Source organism: Ambystoma mexicanum, chromosome 11, assembly GCF_040938575.1.
Source record: "Ambystoma mexicanum isolate Mex_15411 chromosome 11, UKY_AmexF1_1, whole genome shotgun sequence".
In the NCBI taxonomy this organism is placed as follows: Eukaryota; Metazoa; Chordata; class Amphibia; order Caudata; family Ambystomatidae; genus Ambystoma; species Ambystoma mexicanum.
In genome coordinates this window covers 36885646-36903157 of record NC_090934.1, presented here as the reverse complement: position 1 = coordinate 36903157, position 17512 = coordinate 36885646, and the positions used below count along the sequence as shown (strand labels likewise).

The 17512-nt window shown below is 51.6% G+C and overlaps 1 protein-coding gene across 2 annotated transcripts in view; it reads left to right on the top strand.

Moving 5' to 3' along the window:
• Positions 1-17512, top strand: part of DCDC2B (doublecortin domain containing 2B) — a 184568-nt gene that overhangs the window by 93954 nt on the left and 73102 nt on the right. The window lies entirely within an intron of this gene.

Sequence of the window (17512 nt, the reverse complement as noted above, 5' to 3'; positions counted from 1 at the left end):
CCACTGCAGAGACCTGTAGAGACCTTCAAGAGGCAGGCATCCAAGTCAGAGACCACTTATAGACCTTCAAGAGGCAGGCATCCACTGCAGAGACCTGTATAGATTTACAAGAGGCAGGCATCCACTGCAGAGACCTGTATAGACCTTCAAGAGCCAGGCATCCACAACAGAGACCTGTATAGACCATCAAGAGGCAGGCATCGTCGGCAGAGACCTGTATAGACTTTCAAGAGGCAGGCATCCACTGCAGAGTCCTGTATAGATCTACAAGAGGCAGGCAACCACAACAGAGACCTGTATAGATCTACAAGAGGCAGGCATCCACAACAGAGACCTGTATAGACCTTCAGGAGGCAGGCATCCACTGCAGAGACCTGTTTAGACCTACAAGAGGCAGGCATCCACAACAGAGACCTGTATAGACCTTCAAGAGGCAGGCATCCACTGCAGAGACCTGTATAGACCTACAAGAGGCAGGCATCCACAGCAGAGACCTGTATAGACCTTCAAGAGGCAGGGATCCAAGGCAGAGACCTGTATAGACCTACAAGAGGCAGGCATCCACTGCAAAGACCTGTACAGACCTACAAGAGGCAGGCATCCAAGGCAGAGACCTGTATAGACCATCAAGAGGCAGGCATCCACTGCAGAGACCTGTACAGACCTACAAGAGGCAGGCATCCAAGGCAGAGACCTGTACAGACCTACAAGAGGCAAGCATCCAAGGCAGAGACCTGTATAGACCTTCAAGAGGCAGGCATACACTGCAGAGACCTGTATAGACCTTCAAGAGGCAGGCATCCAAGGCAGCGACCTGTATACACCTACTAGAGGCAGGCATCCAAGGCAGAGACCTTTATAGACCTACAAGAGGCAGGCATCCACGGCAGAGACCTGTATAGACGTTCAAGAGGCAGGCATCCACAACAGAGACCTGTATAGATCTTCAAGAGGCAGGCATCCTCTGCAGAGACCTGTATAGACCTACAATAGGCAGGCATCCACGGCAGAGACCTGTATAGACCTTCAAGAGGCAGGGATCCAAGGCAGAGACCTGTATAGACATTCAAGAGGCAGGCATCCACCGCAGAGACCTGTATTACCTGTATTGACCTTCAAGAGGCAGGCATCCAAGGCAGAGACCTGTATTGACCTTCAAGAGGCAGGCATACACGACATAGACCTGTATAGACCTACAAGAGGCAGGCAGCCAGGGCAGTGACCTGTATAGACCTACAAGAGGCAGGCATCCACCGCAGAGACCTGTATTGACCTTCAAGAGGCAGGCATCCAAGGTGGAGACCTGTATTGACCTTCAAGAGGCAGGCATCCACTGCAGAGACCTGTATAGATTTTCAAGAGGCAGGGATCCACTGCAGAGACCTGTATAGATCTAGAAGAGGCAGGCATCCACAACAGAGACCTGTATAGACCTTCAAGAGGCAGGCATCCACAACAGAGACCTGTATAGACCTTCAAGAGGCAGGCATCTACTGCAGAGACCTGTATAGATCTACAAGAGGCAGGCATCCACTGCAGAGACCTGTATAGACCAACAAGAGGCAGGCATCCACAGCCGAGACCTGTATAGACCGACAAGAGGCAGGCATCCAAGGCAGAGACCTGTATAGATCTTCAAGAGGTAGGCATGCACTGCAGAGACCTGTATAGATCTACAAGAGGCAGGCATCCACAGCAGAGACCTGTATAGATCTACAAGAGGCAGGCATCCACTGCAGAGACTTGTATAGACCTACAAGAGGCAGGCATCCACCGCAGAGACCTGTAAAGATCTTCAAGAGGCAGGGATCCACTGCAGAGACCTGTAGAGACCTTCAAGAGGCAGGCATCCAAGTCAGAGACCACTTATAGATCTTCAAGAGGCAGGCATCCACTGCAGAGACCTGTATAGATTTACAAGAGGCAGGCATCCACTGCAGAGACCTATATAGACCTTCAAGAGGCAGGCATCCACAACAGACACGTGTATAGACCATCAAGAGGCAGGCATCCTCGGCAGAGACCTGGATAGACTTTCAAGAGGCAGGCATCCACTGCAGAGTCCTGTATAGATCTACAAGAGGCAGGCATCCACAACAGAGACCTGTATAGATCTACAAGAGGCAGGCATCCACAACAGAGACCTGTATAGACCTTCAAGAGGCAGGTATCCACTGCAGAGACCTGTATAGACCTACAAGAGGCAGGCATCCACAACAGAGACCTGTATAGACCTTCAAGAGGCAGGCATCCACTGCAGAGACCTGTATAGACCTACAAGAGGCAGGCATCCACGGCAGAGACCTGTATAGACCTTCAAGAGGCAGGGATCCAAGGCAGATACCTGTATAGACCTACAAGAGGCAGGCATCCATGGCAGAGATCTGTATAGACCTTCAAGAGGCAGGCATCCACAGCAGAGACCTTTATAGACCTACAAGAGGCAGGCATCCACGGCAGAGACCTGTATAGACGTTCAAGAGGCAGGCATCCAAGGCAGAGACCTGTATAGACCTACAAGAGGCAGTCGTCCATGGCAGAGACCTGTATAGACCTACAAGAGGCAGGCGTCCACCGCAGAGAACTGTATGGACCTACAAGAGGCAGGAATCCACGGCAGAGACCTGTATAGAACTAAGAGGCAGGCATCCACTGCAAAGACCTGTACAGACCTACAAGAGGCAGGCATCCAAGGAAGAGACCTGTATAGACCTTCAAGAGGCAGGCATCCACTGCAGAGACCTGTACAGACCTACAAGAGGCAGGCATCCAAGGCAGAGACCTGTACAGACCTACAAGAGGCAGGCATCCAAGGCAGAGACCTGTATAGACCTTCAAGAGGCAGGCATACACTGCAGAGACCTGTATAGGCCTTCAAGAGGCAGGCATCCAAGGCAGCGACCTGTATACACCTACTAGAGGCAGGCATCCAAGGCAGAGACCTTTATAGACCTACAAGAGGCAGGCATCCACGGCAGAGACCTGTATAGACGTTCAAGAGGCAGGCATCCACAACAGAGACCTGTATAGATCTTCAAGAGGCAGGCATCCACTGCAGAGACCTGTATAGACCTACAAGAGGCAGGCATCCACGGCAGAGACCTGTATAGACCTTCAAGAGGCAGGGATCCAAGGCAGAGACCTGTATAGACATTCAAGAGGCAGGCATCCACCGCAGAGACCTGTATTGACCTTCAAGAGGCAGGCATCCACTGTTGAGACCTGTATAGACCTTCAAGAGGCAGGCATCCACGGCAGAGACCTGTATAGACGTTCAAGAGGCAGGCATCAACAACAGAGACCTGTATAGATCTTCAAGAGGCAGGCATCCACTGCAGAGACCTGTATAGACCTACAAGAGGCAGGCATCCACGGCAGAGACCTGTATAGACCTTCAAGAGGCAGGGATCCAAGGCAGAGACCTGTATAGACATTCAAGAGGCAGGCATCCAAGGCAGAGACCTATATAGACCTACAAGAGGCAGGCATCCAAGGCAGAGACCTGTATAGACCTACAAGAGGCAGGCATCCACCGCAGAGACCTGTATTGACCTACAAGAGGCATGCATCCACGGCAGAGACCTGTATAGACCTTCAAGAGGCAGGGATCCAAGGCAGAGACCTGTATAGACATTCAAGAGGCAGGCATCCAAGGCAGAGACCTATATAGACCTACAAGAGGCAGGCATCCAAGGCAGAGACCTGTATAGACCTACAAGAGGCAGGCGTCCACGGCAGAGACCTGTATAGACGTACGAGATGCAGGTATCCACGGGAGAGACCTGTACAGACCTTCAAGAGGCAGGCATCCAAGGCAGAGACCTATATAGACCTACAAGAGGCAGGCATCCAAGGCAGAGACCTGTATAGACCTACAAGAGGCAGGCGTCCATGGCAGAGACCTGTATAGACCTACAAGAGGCAGGCATCCACTGCAGAGACCTGTACAGACCTAAAAGAGGCAGCCATTCACTGCAGAGACCTGTACAGACCTTCAAGAGGCAGGCATCCACAACAGAGACCTGTATAGATCTTAAAGAGGCAGGCATCCACTGCAGAGACCTGTATAGATCTACAAGAGGCAGGCATCCACTGCAGAGACCTGTATAGACCTACAAGAGGCAGGCATCCAAGGCGGAGTCATGTAAAGACCTACAAGAGGCAGGCATCCAAGGCAGAGACCTGTATAGATCTTCAAGAGGCAGGCATCCACTGCAGAGACCTGTATAGACCTACAAGAGGCAGGCATCCAAGGCAGAGTCATGTAAAGACCTACAAGAGGCAGGCATCCAAGGCAGAGACCTGTATAGATCTTCAAGAGGCAGGCATCCACTGCAGGGACCTGTATACATCTACAAGAGGCAGGCATCCACAGCAGAGACCTGTATAGACCTTCAAGAGGCAGGGCTCCAAGGCAGAGACCTGTATAGACCTACAAGAGGCAGGCATCCACAGCAGAGACCTGTATAAACCTTCAAGAGGCAGGGATCCAAGGCAGAGACCTGTATAGACCTACAAGAGGCAGGCATCCATGGCAGAGATCTGTATAGACCTTCAAGAGGCAGGCATCCACAGCAGAGACCTTTATAGACCTACAAGAGGCAGGCATCCAAGGCAGAGACGTGTATAGACGTTCAAGAGGCAGGCATCCAAGGCAGAGACCTGTATAGACCTACAAGAGGCAGTCGTCCATGGCAGAGACCTGTATAGACCTACAAGAGGCAGGCGTCCACGGCAGAGACCTGTATGGACCTACAAGAGGCAGGAATCCACGGCAGAGACCTGTATAGAACTAAGAGGCAGGCATCCACTGCAAAGACCTGTACAGACCTACAAGAGGCAGGCATCCAAGACAGAGACGTGTATAGACGTTCAAGAGGCAGGCATCCAAGGCAGAGACCTGTATAGACCTACAAGAGGCAGTCGTCCATGGCAGAGACCTGTATAGACCTACAAGAGGCAGGCATCCACGGCAGAGACCTGTATAGACCTTCAAGAGGCAGGGATCCAAGGCAGAGACCTGTATAGACATTCAAGAGGCAGGCATCCAAGGCAGAGACCTATATAGACCTACAAGAGGCAGGCATCCAAGGCAGAGACCTGTATAGACCTACAAGAGGCAGGCGTCCACGGCAGAGACCTGTATAGACGTACAAGAGGCAGGTATCCACGGCAGAGACCTGTACAGACCTAAAAGAGGCAGCCATCCACTGCAGAGACCTGTACAGACCTTCAAGAGGCAGGCATCCACAACAGAGACCTGTATAGATCTTAAAGAGGCAGGCATCCACTGCAGAGACCTGTATAGATCTACAAGAGGCAGGCATCCACTGCAGAGACCTGTATAGACCTACAAGAGGCAGGCATCCAAGGCAGAGTCATGTAAAGACCTACAAGAGGCAGGCATCCAAGGCAGAGACCTGTATAGATCTTCAAGAGGCAGGCATCCACTGCAGAGACCTGTCTAGATCTACAAGAGGCAGGCATCCAAGGCAGAGACCTGTATAGATCTTCAAGAGGCAGGCATCCACTGCAGGGACCTGTATACATCTACAAGAGGCAGGCATCCACAGCAGAGACCTGTATAGACCTTCAAGAGGCAGGGCTCCAAGGCAGAGACCTGTATAGACCTACAAGAGGCAGGCATCCACAGCAGAGACCTGTATAGACCTTCAAGAGGCAGGGATCCAAGGCAGAGACCTGTATAGACCTACAAGAGGCAGGCATCCATGGCAGAGATCTGTATAGACCTTCAAGAGGCAGGCATCCACAGCAGAGACCTTTATAGACCTACAAGAGGCAGGCATCCAAGGCAGAGACGTGTATAGACGTTCAAGAGGCAGGCATCCAAGGCAGAGACCTGTATAGACCTACAAGAGGCAGTCGTCCATGGCAGAGACCTGTATAGACCTACAAGAGGCAGGCGTCCACGGCAGAGACCTGTATGGACCTACAAGAGGCAGGAATCCACGGCAGAGACCTGTATAGAACTAAGAGGCAGGCATCCACTGCAAAGACCTGTACAGACCTACAAGAGGCAGGCATCCAAGGCAGAGACCTGTATAGACCTTCAAGAGGCAGGCATCCACTGCAGAGACCTGTACAGACCTACAAGAGGCAGGCATCCAAGGCAGAGACCTGTACAGACCTACAAGAGGCAAGCATCCAAGGCAGAGACCTGTATAGACCTTCAAGAGGCAGGCATACACTGCAGAGACCTGTATAGACCTTCAAGAGGCAGGCATCCAAGGCAGCGACCTGTATACACCTACTAGAGGCAGGCATCCAAGGCAGAGACCTTTATAGACCTACAAGAGGCAGGCATCCACGGCAGAGACCTGTATAGACGTTCAAGAGGCAGGCATCCACAACAGAGACCTGTATAGATCTTCAAGAGGCAGGCATCCACTGCAGAGACCTGTATAGACCTACAAGAGGCAGTCATCCACGGCAGAGACCTGTATAGACCTTCAAGAGGCAGGGATCCAAGGCAGAGACCTGTATAGACCTCCAAGAGGCAGGCATCCACTGCAGAGACCTGTATAGATCTACAGGAGGCAGGCATCCACTGCAGAGACCTGTATAGACCAATAAGAGGCAGGCATCCACTGCAGAGACCTGTATAGACCGACAAGAGGCAGGCATCCAAGGCAGAGACCTGTATAGATCTACAAGAGGTAGGCATCCACTGCAGAGACCTGTATAGACCAATAAGAGGCAGGCATCCACTGCAGAGACCTGTATAGACCGACAAGAGGCAGGCATCCAAGGCAGAGACCTGTATAGATCTTCAAGAGGTAGGCATCCACTGCAGAGACCTGTATAGATCTAAAAGAGGCAGGCATCCACAGCAGAGACCTGTATAGATCTACAAGAGGCAGGCATCCACTGCAGAGACTTGTATAGACCTACAAGAGGCAGGCATCCACTGCAGAGACCTGTATAGATTTACAAGAGGCAGGCATCCACTGCAGAGACCTGTATAGACCTTCAAGAGGCAGGCATCCACAACAGAGACCTGTATAGACCATCAAGAGGCAGGCATCCTCGGCAGAGACCTGGATAGACTTTCAATAGGCAGGCATCCACAACAGAGACCTGTATAGATCTACAAGAGGCAGGCATCCACAACAGAGACCTGTATAGACCTTCAAGAGGCAGGCATCCACTGCAGAGACCTGTATAGACCTACAAGAGGCAGGCATCCACAACAGAGACCTGTATAGACCTTCAAGAGGCAGGCATCCACTGCAGAGACCTGTATAGACCTACAAGAGGCAGACATCCACAGCAGAGACCTGTATAGACCTTCAAGAGGCAGGGATCCAAGGCAGAGACCTGTATAGACCTACAAGAGGCAGGCATCCATGGCAGAGATCTGTATAGACCTTCAAGAGGCAGGCATCCACAGCAGAGACCTTTATAGACCTACAAGAGGCAGGCATCCACGGCAGAGACCTGTATAGACGTTCAAGAGGCAGGCATCCACGGCAGAGACCTGTATAGACCTACAAGAGGCAGTCGTCCATGGCAGAGACCTGTATAGACCTACAAGAGGCAGGCGTCCATGGCAGAGACCTGTATAGAACTAAGAGGCAGGCATCCACTGAAAAGACCTGTACAGACCTACAAGAGGCAGGCATCCACTGCAGAGACCTGTACAGACCTACAAGAGGCAGGCATCCAAGGCAGCGACCTGTATACACCTACTAGAGGCAGGCATCCAAGGCAGAGACCTTTATAGACCTACAAGAGGCAGGCATCCACAACAGAGACCTGTATAGATCTTCAAGAGGCAGGCATCCACTGCAGAGACCTGTATAGACCTACAAGAGGCAGGCATCCAAGGCAGAGACCTGTATAGACATTCAAGAGGCAGGCATCCACCGCAGAGACCTGTATTACCTGTATTGACCTTCAAGAGGCAGGCATCCAAGGCAGAGACCTGTATTGACCTTCAAGAGGCAGGCATACACGACATAGACCTGTATAGACCTCCAAGAGGCAGGCATCCAGGGCAGAGACCTGTATAGACCTACAAGAGGCAGGCATCCACCGCAGAGACCTGTATTGACCTTCAAGAGGCAGGCATCCAAGGCAGAGACCTGTATTGACCTTCAAGAGGCAGGCATCCACGACATAGACCTGTATAGACGTACAAGAGGCAGGCATCCAAGGTGGAGACCAGTATAGACCTTCAAGAGGCAGGCATCCACTGCAGAGACCTGTACAGACCTACAAGAGGCAGGCATCCACTGTAGAGACCTGTATAGACCTTCAAGAGGCAGGCATCCACGGCAGAGACCTGTATAGATGTTCAAGAGGCAGGCATCAACAACAGAGACCTGTATAGATCTTCAAGAGGCAGGCATCCACTGCAGAGACCTGTATAGACATTCAAGAGGCAGGCATCCAAGGCAGAGACCTATATAGACCTACAAGAGGCAGGCATCCACGGCAGAGACCTGTAATAGACATTCAAGAGGCAGGCATCCAAGGCAGAGACCTATATAGACCTACAAGAGGCAGCCATCCAAGGCAGAGACCTGTATAGACCTACAAAAGGCAGGCGTCCACGGCAGAGACCTGTATAGACCTTCAAGAGGCAGGCATCCACAACAGAGACCTGTATAGATCTACCAGAGGCAGGCATCCACTGCAGAGACCTGTCTAGATCTACAAGAGGCAGGCATCCAAGGCAGAGACCTGTATAGATCTTCAAGAGGCAGGCATCCAAGGCAGAGACCTGTATAGATCTTCAAGAGGCAGGCGTCCACTGCAGGGACCTGTACACATCTACAAGAGGCAGGCATCCACAACAGAGACCTTTATAGACCTTCAAGAGGCAGGCATCCACAATAGAGACCTGTATAGACCTTCAAGAGGCAGGCATCCACTGCAGAGACCTATATAGATCTACAAGAGGCAGGCATCCACAGCAGAGACCTGTATAGACCTTGAAGAGGCAGGCATCCACTGCAGAGACCTGTATAGACCAACAAGAGGCAGGCGTCCACGGCAGAGACCTGTATAGACCTTGAAGAGGCAGGCATCCAAGGCAGAGACCTGTATAGACCTACAAGAGGCAGGCGTCCATGGCAGAGACCTGTATAGACATACAAGAGGCAGGCATCTACAGCAGAGACCTTATAGACCTACAAGAGGCAGGCATCCACGGCACAGACCTGTAAAGACCTACATGAAGCAGGCATCCACAACAGAGACCTGTATAGATCTTCAAGAGGCAGGCATCCACTGCAGAGACCCGTATAGACCAAGAGGCAGGCATCCACGGCAGAGACCTGTATAAACCTTCAAGAGGCAGGCATCCACTGCAGAGACCTGTATAGACCTTCAAGAGGCAAGCATCCACAACAGAGACCTGTATAGACCTTCAGGAGGCAGGCATCCAAGGAAGGAAGAGACCTGTATAGACCTTCAAGAGGCAGGCATCCACTGCAGAGACCTGTTTAGATCTTCAAGAGGCAGGCATCCACTGCAGAGACCTGTTTATATCTACAAGAGGCAGGCATCCACAACAGAGACCTGTATAGACCTTCAAGAGGCAGGCATTGACAATAGAGACCTGTATAGACCTACAAGAGGCAGGCATCCACTGCAGAGACCTGTTTAGATCTACAAGAGGCAGGCATCCAAGGGAGACACCTGTATAGATCTTCAAGAGGCAGGCATCCACTGCAGAGACCTGTATAGATCTACAAGAGGCAGGCATCCAAAACAGAGACCTGTATAGATCTCCAAGAGGCAGGCATCCACTGCAAAGACCTGTATAGACCAACAAGAGGCAGGCATCCACAGCAGAGACCTGTATAGACCTACAAGAGGCAGGCATCCACTGTAGAGACCTGTATAGACCTACAGGAGGCAGGCATTAAGGGCAGAGACCTGTATAGACCTACAAGAGGCAGAGACCTGTATAGATCTTCAAGAGGCAGGCATCCACTGCAGAGACCTGTATAGACCTTCAAGAGGCAGGCATCCACAACAGAGACCTGTATAGACCATCAAGAGGCAGGCATCCTCGGCAGAGACCTGTATAGACCTTCAAGAGGCAGGCATCCACTGCAGAGACCTGTATAGACCTTCAAGAGGCAGGGATCCAAGGCAGAGACCTGTATAAACCTACAAGAGGCAGGCATCCATGGCAGAGATCTGTATAGACCTTCAAGAGGCAGGCATCCAAGTCAGAGACCACTTATAGACCTTCAAGAGGCAGGCATCCACTGCAGAGACCTGTATAGATTTACAAGAGGCAGGCATCCACTGCAGAGACCTGTATAGACCTTCAAGAGGCAGGCATCCACAACAGAGACCTGTATAGACCATCAAGAGGCAGGCATCCTCGGCAGAGACCTGTATAGACTTTCAAGTGGCAGGCATCCACTGCAGAGTCCTGTATAGATCTACAAGAGGCAGGCATCCACAACAGAGACCTGTATAGACCTTCAAGAGGCAGGCATCCACTGCACAGACCTGTATAGACCTACAAGAGGCAGGCATCCACAACAGAGACCTGTATAGACCTACAAGAGGCAGGCATCCACAGCAGAGACCTGTATAGACTTTCAAGAGGCAGGGATCCAAGGCAGAGACCTGTATAAACCTACAAGAGGCAGGCATCCATGGCAGAGATCTGTATAGACCTTCAAGAGGCAGGCATCCACAGCAGAGACCTTTATAGACCTACAAGAGGCAGGCATCCACGGCAGAGACCTGTATAGATGTTCAAGAGGCAGGCATCCAAGGCAGAGACCTGTATAGACCTACAAGAGGCAGGAATCCACGGCAGAGAGCTGTATAGAACTAAGAGGCAGGCATCCACTGCAAAGACCTGTATAGACCTTCAAGAGGCAGGCATCCACAACAGAGACCTGTATAGACCATCAAGAGGCAGGCATCATCGGCAGAGACCTGTATAGACCTTCAAGAGGCAGGCATACACTGCAGAGACCTGTATAGACCTTCAAGAGGCAGGCATCCAAGGCAGCGACCTGTATACACCTACTAGAGGCAGGCATCCAAGGCAGAGACCTTTATAGACCTACAAGAGGCAGGCATCCACAGCAGAGACCTGTATAGACGTTCAAGAGGCAGGCATCCACAAGAGAGACCTGTATAGATCTTCAAGAGGCAGGCATCCACTGCAGAGACCTGTATAGACCTACAAGAGGCAGGCATCCACGGCAGAGACCTGTATAGACCTTCAAGAGGCAGGGATCCAAGGCAGAGACCTGTATAGACATTCAAGAGGCAGGCATCCACTGCAGAGACCTGTATTAACTGTATTGACCTTCAAGAGGCAGGCATCCAAGGCAGAGACCTGTATAGACCTACAAGAGGCAGGCATCCAGGGCAGAGACCTGTATAGACCTACAAGAGGCAGGCATCCACCGCAGAGACCTGTATTGACCTTCAAGAGGCAGGCATCCAAGGCAGAGACCTGTATTGACCTTCAAGAGGCAGGCATCCACTGCAGAGACCTGTATAGATTTTCAAGAGGCAGGGATCGACTGCAGAGACCTGTTCAGATCTACAAGAGGTAGGCATCCACAACAGAGACCTGTATAGATCTACAAGAGGCAGGCATCCACTGCAGAGACTTGTATAGACCTACAAGAGGCAGGCATCCACCGCAGAGACCTGTATTGACCTTCAAGAGGCAGGCATTAAAGGCAGAGACCTGTATAGACCTACAAGAGGCAGGCATCCAAGGCAGAGACCTGTATAGATCTTCAAGAGGCAGGCATCCACTGCAGAGACCTGTAGAGACCTTCAAGAGGCAGGCATCCAAGTCAGAGACCACTTATAGACCTTCAAGAGGCAGGCATCCACTGCAGAGACCTGTATAGATTTACAAGAGGCAGGCATCCACTGCAGAGACCTGTATAGACCTTCAAGAGCCAGGCATCCACAACAGAGACCTGTATAGACCATCAAGAGGCAGGCATCGTCGGCAGAGACCTGTATAGACTTTCAAGAGGCAGGCATCCACTGCAGAGTCCTGTATAGATCTACAAGAGGCAGGCAACCACAACAGAGACCTGTATAGATCTACAAGAGGCAGGCATCCACAACAGAGACCTGTATAGACCTTCAGGAGGCAGGCATCCACTGCAGAGACCTGTTTAGACCTACAAGAGGCAGGCATCCACAACAGAGACCTGTATAGACCTTCAAGAGGCAGGCATCCACTGCAGAGACCTGTATAGACCTACAAGAGGCAGGCATCCACAGCAGAGACCTGTATAGACCTTCAAGAGGCAGGGATCCAAGGCAGAGACCTGTATAGACCTACAAGAGGCAGGCATCCACTGCAAAGACCTGTACAGACCTACAAGAGGCAGGCATCCAAGGCAGAGACCTGTATAGACCATCAAGAGGCAGGCATCCACTGCAGAGACCTGTACAGACCTACAAGAGGCAGGCATCCAAGGCAGAGACCTGTACAGACCTACAAGAGGCAAGCATCCAAGGCAGAGACCTGTATAGACCTTCAAGAGGCAGGCATACACTGCAGAGACCTGTATAGACCTTCAAGAGGCAGGCATCCAAGGCAGCGACCTGTATACACCTACTAGAGGCAGGCATCCAAGGCAGAGACCTTTATAGACCTACAAGAGGCAGGCATCCACGGCAGAGACCTGTATAGACGTTCAAGAGGCAGGCATCCACAACAGAGACCTGTATAGATCTTCAAGAGGCAGGCATCCTCTGCAGAGACCTGTATAGACCTACAATAGGCAGGCATCCACGGCAGAGACCTGTATAGACCTTCAAGAGGCAGGGATCCAAGGCAGAGACCTGTATAGACATTCAAGAGGCAGGCATCCACCGCAGAGACCTGTATTACCTGTATTGACCTTCAAGAGGCAGGCATCCAAGGCAGAGACCTGTATTGACCTTCAAGAGGCAGGCATACACGACATAGACCTGTATAGACCTACAAGAGGCAGGCAGCCAGGGCAGTGACCTGTATAGACCTACAAGAGGCAGGCATCCACCGCAGAGACCTGTATTGACCTTCAAGAGGCAGGCATCCAAGGTGGAGACCTGTATTGACCTTCAAGAGGCAGGCATCCACTGCAGAGACCTGTATAGATTTTCAAGAGGCAGGGATCCACTGCAGAGACCTGTATAGATCTAGAAGAGGCAGGCATCCACAACAGAGACCTGTATAGACCTTCAAGAGGCAGGCATCCACAACAGAGACCTGTATAGACCTTCAAGAGGCAGGCATCTACTGCAGAGACCTGTATAGATCTACAAGAGGCAGGCATCCACTGCAGAGACCTGTATAGACCAACAAGAGGCAGGCATCCACAGCCGAGACCTGTATAGACCGACAAGAGGCAGGCATCCAAGGCAGAGACCTGTATAGATCTTCAAGAGGTAGGCATGCACTGCAGAGACCTGTATAGATCTACAAGAGGCAGGCATCCACAGCAGAGACCTGTATAGATCTACAAGAGGCAGGCATCCACTGCAGAGACTTGTATAGACCTACAAGAGGCAGGCATCCACCGCAGAGACCTGTAAAGATCTTCAAGAGGCAGGGATCCACTGCAGAGACCTGTAGAGACCTTCAAGAGGCAGGCATCCAAGTCAGAGACCACTTATAGATCTTCAAGAGGCAGGCATCCACTGCAGAGACCTGTATAGATTTACAAGAGGCAGGCATCCACTGCAGAGACCTATATAGACCTTCAAGAGGCAGGCATCCACAACAGACACGTGTATAGACCATCAAGAGGCAGGCATCCTCGGCAGAGACCTGGATAGACTTTCAAGAGGCAGGCATCCACTGCAGAGTCCTGTATAGATCTACAAGAGGCAGGCATCCACAACAGAGACCTGTATAGATCTACAAGAGGCAGGCATCCACAACAGAGACCTGTATAGACCTTCAAGAGGCAGGTATCCACTGCAGAGACCTGTATAGACCTACAAGAGGCAGGCATCCACAACAGAGACCTGTATAGACCTTCAAGAGGCAGGCATCCACTGCAGAGACCTGTATAGACCTACAAGAGGCAGGCATCCACGGCAGAGACCTGTATAGACCTTCAAGAGGCAGGGATCCAAGGCAGATACCTGTATAGACCTACAAGAGGCAGGCATCCATGGCAGAGATCTGTATAGACCTTCAAGAGGCAGGCATCCACAGCAGAGACCTTTATAGACCTACAAGAGGCAGGCATCCACGGCAGAGACCTGTATAGACGTTCAAGAGGCAGGCATCCAAGGCAGAGACCTGTATAGACCTACAAGAGGCAGTCGTCCATGGCAGAGACCTGTATAGACCTACAAGAGGCAGGCGTCCACCGCAGAGAACTGTATGGACCTACAAGAGGCAGGAATCCACGGCAGAGACCTGTATAGAACTAAGAGGCAGGCATCCACTGCAAAGACCTGTACAGACCTACAAGAGGCAGGCATCCAAGGAAGAGACCTGTATAGACCTTCAAGAGGCAGGCATCCACTGCAGAGACCTGTACAGACCTACAAGAGGCAGGCATCCAAGGCAGAGACCTGTACAGACCTACAAGAGGCAGGCATCCAAGGCAGAGACCTGTATAGACCTTCAAGAGGCAGGCATACACTGCAGAGACCTGTATAGGCCTTCAAGAGGCAGGCATCCAAGGCAGCGACCTGTATACACCTACTAGAGGCAGGCATCCAAGGCAGAGACCTTTATAGACCTACAAGAGGCAGGCATCCACGGCAGAGACCTGTATAGACGTTCAAGAGGCAGGCATCCACAACAGAGACCTGTATAGATCTTCAAGAGGCAGGCATCCACTGCAGAGACCTGTATAGACCTACAAGAGGCAGGCATCCACGGCAGAGACCTGTATAGACCTTCAAGAGGCAGGGATCCAAGGCAGAGACCTGTATAGACATTCAAGAGGCAGGCATCCACCGCAGAGACCTGTATTGACCTTCAAGAGGCAGGCATCCACTGTTGAGACCTGTATAGACCTTCAAGAGGCAGGCATCCACGGCAGAGACCTGTATAGACGTTCAAGAGGCAGGCATCAACAACAGAGACCTGTATAGATCTTCAAGAGGCAGGCATCCACTGCAGAGACCTGTATAGACCTACAAGAGGCAGGCATCCACGGCAGAGACCTGTATAGACCTTCAAGAGGCAGGGATCCAAGGCAGAGACCTGTATAGACATTCAAGAGGCAGGCATCCAAGGCAGAGACCTATATAGACCTACAAGAGGCAGGCATCCAAGGCAGAGACCTGTATAGACCTACAAGAGGCAGGCATCCACCGCAGAGACCTGTATTGACCTACAAGAGGCATGCATCCACGGCAGAGACCTGTATAGACCTTCAAGAGGCAGGGATCCAAGGCAGAGACCTGTATAGACATTCAAGAGGCAGGCATCCAAGGCAGAGACCTATATAGACCTACAAGAGGCAGGCATCCAAGGCAGAGACCTGTATAGACCTACAAGAGGCAGGCGTCCACGGCAGAGACCTGTATAGACGTACGAGATGCAGGTATCCACGGGAGAGACCTGTACAGACCTTCAAGAGGCAGGCATCCAAGGCAGAGACCTATATAGACCTACAAGAGGCAGGCATCCAAGGCAGAGACCTGTATAGACCTACAAGAGGCAGGCGTCCATGGCAGAGACCTGTATAGACCTACAAGAGGCAGGCATCCACTGCAGAGACCTGTACAGACCTAAAAGAGGCAGCCATTCACTGCAGAGACCTGTACAGACCTTCAAGAGGCAGGCATCCACAACAGAGACCTGTATAGATCTTAAAGAGGCAGGCATCCACTGCAGAGACCTGTATAGATCTACAAGAGGCAGGCATCCACTGCAGAGACCTGTATAGACCTACAAGAGGCAGGCATCCAAGGCGGAGTCATGTAAAGACCTACAAGAGGCAGGCATCCAAGGCAGAGACCTGTATAGATCTTCAAGAGGCAGGCATCCACTGCAGAGACCTGTATAGACCTACAAGAGGCAGGCATCCAAGGCAGAGTCATGTAAAGACCTACAAGAGGCAGGCATCCAAGGCAGAGACCTGTATAGATCTTCAAGAGGCAGGCATCCACTGCAGGGACCTGTATACATCTACAAGAGGCAGGCATCCACAGCAGAGACCTGTATAGACCTTCAAGAGGCAGGGCTCCAAGGCAGAGACCTGTATAGACCTACAAGAGGCAGGCATCCACAGCAGAGACCTGTATAAACCTTCAAGAGGCAGGGATCCAAGGCAGAGACCTGTATAGACCTACAAGAGGCAGGCATCCATGGCAGAGATCTGTATAGACCTTCAAGAGGCAGGCATCCACAGCAGAGACCTTTATAGACCTACAAGAGGCAGGCATCCAAGGCAGAGACGTGTATAGACGTTCAAGAGGCAGGCATCCAAGGCAGAGACCTGTATAGACCTACAAGAGGCAGTCGTCCATGGCAGAGACCTGTATAGACCTACAAGAGGCAGGCGTCCACGGCAGAGACCTGTATGGACCTACAAGAGGCAGGAATCCACGGCAGAGACCTGTATAGAACTAAGAGGCAGGCATCCACTGCAAAGACCTGTACAGACCTACAAGAGGCAGGCATCCAAGACAGAGACGTGTATAGACGTTCAAGAGGCAGGCATCCAAGGCAGAGACCTGTATAGACCTACAAGAGGCAGTCGTCCATGGCAGAGACCTGTATAGACCTACAAGAGGCAGGCATCCACGGCAGAGACCTGTATAGACCTTCAAGAGGCAGGGATCCAAGGCAGAGACCTGTATAGACATTCAAGAGGCAGGCATCCAAGGCAGAGACCTATATAGACCTACAAGAGGCAGGCATCCAAGGCAGAGACCTGTATAGACCTACAAGAGGCAGGCGTCCACGGCAGAGACCTGTATAGACGTACAAGAGGCAGGTATCCACGGCAGAGACCTGTACAGACCTAAAAGAGGCAGCCATCCACTGCAGAGACCTGTACAGACCTTCAAGAGGCAGGCATCCACAACAGAGACCTGTATAGATCTTAAAGAGGCAGGCATCCACTGCAGAGACCTGTATAGATCTACAAGAGGCAGGCATCCACTGCAGAGACCTGTATAGACCTACAAGAGGCAGGCATCCAAGGCAGAGTCATGTAAAGACCTACAAGAGGCAGGCATCCAAGGCAGAGACCTGTATAGATCTTCAAGAGGCAGGCATCCACTGCAGAGACCTGTCTAGATCTACAAGAGGCAGGCATCCAAGGCAGAGACCTGTATAGATCTTCAAGAGGCAGGCATCCACTGCAGGGACCTGTATACATCTACAAGAGGCAGGCATCCACAGCAGAGACCTGTATAGACCTTCAAGAGGCAGGGCTCCAAGGCAGAGACCTGTATAGACCTACAAGAGGCAGGCATCCACAGCAGAGACCTGTATAGACCTTCAAGAGGCAGGGATCCAAGGCAGAGACCTGTATAGACCTACAAGAGGCAGGCATCCATGGCAGAGATCTGT